The sequence below is a fragment of the Magnolia sinica genome, chromosome 9 (assembly GCF_029962835.1).
Source record: "Magnolia sinica isolate HGM2019 chromosome 9, MsV1, whole genome shotgun sequence".
Classification (NCBI taxonomy): domain Eukaryota; kingdom Viridiplantae; phylum Streptophyta; class Magnoliopsida; order Magnoliales; family Magnoliaceae; genus Magnolia; species Magnolia sinica.
The window spans coordinates 84,391,152-84,393,733 of NC_080581.1; the positions used below are offsets into that span (position 1 = coordinate 84,391,152).

Here is a 2,582-nt window from a genome sequence, read left to right on the forward strand (position 1 = left end):
TCTTTCTAATTTTAGAAACTAACTCATCTTTCCTTTATTTTATTTTTTTTAGAAACTTTCTAATTCTAACTCTTTTAGAATCTAACTTTGTTTCCTAATTTATTTTTAGAAATTTTCTACTTATAGATTTTTTTTTTAGAAACTAACTTTCCTATTTTGTAGGCTTTTAAGATAGAAATTTATAATTCGGTAAGTTCTTTCTCTACTTTCTATTTTTCAAATCTCTTTTAGTAACTTACTTTCTAGTTTAAGACTTTCCTAATTTATTTAGAAATTTCTACTTTCCTTAAGGAATTTCTTCTTTTAGAAACTAGTTTACTTTTATCTTTCTTTTAAAGGATTTTCTAATTTTAGACCTTCTCTTTAGAAACTGACTTGTTTTGTTTTCTTTTACAGGTTTTTAACTTAGGGACTCCAATTTGGTAACTTCTTTCCAACCCTCTCTTTCTTTCTAGATTTTCTTTTCCTTTCTTAGGATTAGGTTTCGAATTTGATTGAGGGCTGCGAGTGTTTCATGCCCAAGTGGGCCCGTGACAACACTCGATGTCTCTTGACTGAAGGAGGATTGGTTGAGGGGTTAATTATCCATCGCAGGACTAAACACCACTCGAAATCCCTTGAGTTAATTGAAGTGATGGCTAAAAACCAACCTCTTCTACCCCAACCTAGGGTGGAGGACATTCAGGATGAGAATGAGGTGCATCAAGTACCCTCGCCTCGTACTTTACGAGATTATTTACAACCAGCAGGGGTGAGTATGCCCTCATGTATGATTTTTCCTGAAAATACAGGACATATGGACATCAAGCCAGGGGTTATCCAACTCCTTCCTAAGTTCCATAGGCTTGAATCTGAAGAACCATATCTACATTTAAAAGAGTTTGATGAGATCATAGCCACTTTATATTTTCAAAATGTGTCTGAGGACACAGTCAGGCTGAAACTCTTTCCTTTTTCCTTGAAGGAGAAGGCTAAGACGTGCTTACACTCACTTCGTCCTAGATCTATTGGCACATGGAATGATTTGCAAAGAGAATTTATAAAGAAATTTTTTCAACGTCATAAAACAATTACCCTTAGAAAAGCAATCATGAACTTCACCCAAAAGGAGGATGAAATATTTTACCAATGTTGGGAAAGGTTCAAGGATTTGGTCAGTTCATGCCCACAACACGGCTTTGAAATGTGGCGCATTACAAATTTTTTCTACGATGGACTGACATCTTCCATGCGCCAAATGGTCGAGACAATGTATAATGGAGAATTCATTAATAAAAATGACGACGAGGTATGGGATTACCTCGATAGTCTTACTAAAAAAATACAATCATGGGATTATTACCTAAAATCGAACACCATGTCTAGGCCGACTCAATCTAAGGAGAAAGGTGGATTGTATCTCTTGAAAGAAGAGGATGATCTCAAGTATAAAGTGACTATGCTCATAAGAAAATTTGAAGTTATGGAAGGAAAGAAGGATAAGGTTAATGAAAGTGTTTGTGGCATCTGTGATTGCAACATTCATACAACTGAAAATTGTCCTGCGATATCCGCCTTTCGAGAAGTGTTGAATGAACAATCCAATGCCGTAAATAATTATCAAAGACCTTTCAATGGACCGACCTCTAATACATACAATCCTGGTTAGAAAAATCATCTTTCAGTTTTCGGTTTTCTGTTTTCGGTTCATCTTTCAGCGAGTGCTTAGAGAGTCTTAAATGTGCGCTGAAAAGATGTGAAGAAAAGAACTTGGTACTTAATTGAGAGAAGTGTCATTTCATCGTTCATAAGGGAATTGTCCTTGGACATATTATCTCGTCCAAAGGAATCGAGGTGGATAAGGCAAAAATTGATCTTATCTCTAACCTACCTCCACCCAAGAATATACGGGACGTGTGATCCTTCTTAGGACACGCTGGATTTTACAGAAGATTCATAAAGGATTTTAGTCTCATCTCTCGTCCTTTATGTAATCTACTTGAAAAGGATGCACCATACGAGTGGACTAAGCCATGTCAGGAAGCTTTCACTAAACTTAAGGGCATGTTGACTAATGCACCCATCATATAACCACCCGACTGGGGCATTCCTTTTAAACTTATGTGCGACGCGTCTGATTATGCTCTTGGGGCGGTTCTAGGCCAACGAAAAGATAAGAAACCCTACGTTATTCATTATGCGAGTAAGACTCTAAATCCTGCCCAAGTGAACTACTCGACTACGGAAAAGGAACTCTTGGCCGTAGTGTTCGCTTTGGACAAATTTCAGTCCTACTTGATTGGATCCAAGATCATTATTTACACTGATCACGTGGCGCTCAAGTATCTTTCGTCTAAGAATGATGCTAAGCCCCGCCTGATACGATGGATCCTCTTACTCCAGGAATTTGACCTAGAAATAAAAGATAAAAAGAGAGTAGAGAACGTAGTGGCTGACCATCTTTCTCGCCTTAATCCCTCTGATTCCCGTGAAATGACACATATCAATGACATGTTCCCTAATGAACAATTGTTCAGAGTCTCCCATTCATCTTGGTTCACTGGTATTGCTAATTATCTTGCCACAGGTTCCATACCGACACA

At 37.5% G+C, this 2,582-nt stretch overlaps 1 non-coding gene across 1 annotated transcript; it reads right to left on the reverse strand.

The window, feature by feature from the left end:
- Positions 1–1,072: 1,072 nt before the first annotated feature.
- On the reverse strand, positions 1,073–1,179 carry LOC131257121 (small nucleolar RNA R71). Its single transcript, XR_009177139.1, has one exon. It is a non-coding gene; the product is annotated as a small nucleolar RNA R71 (small nucleolar RNA).
- Between the last annotated feature and the right edge of the window lie 1,403 nt (positions 1,180–2,582).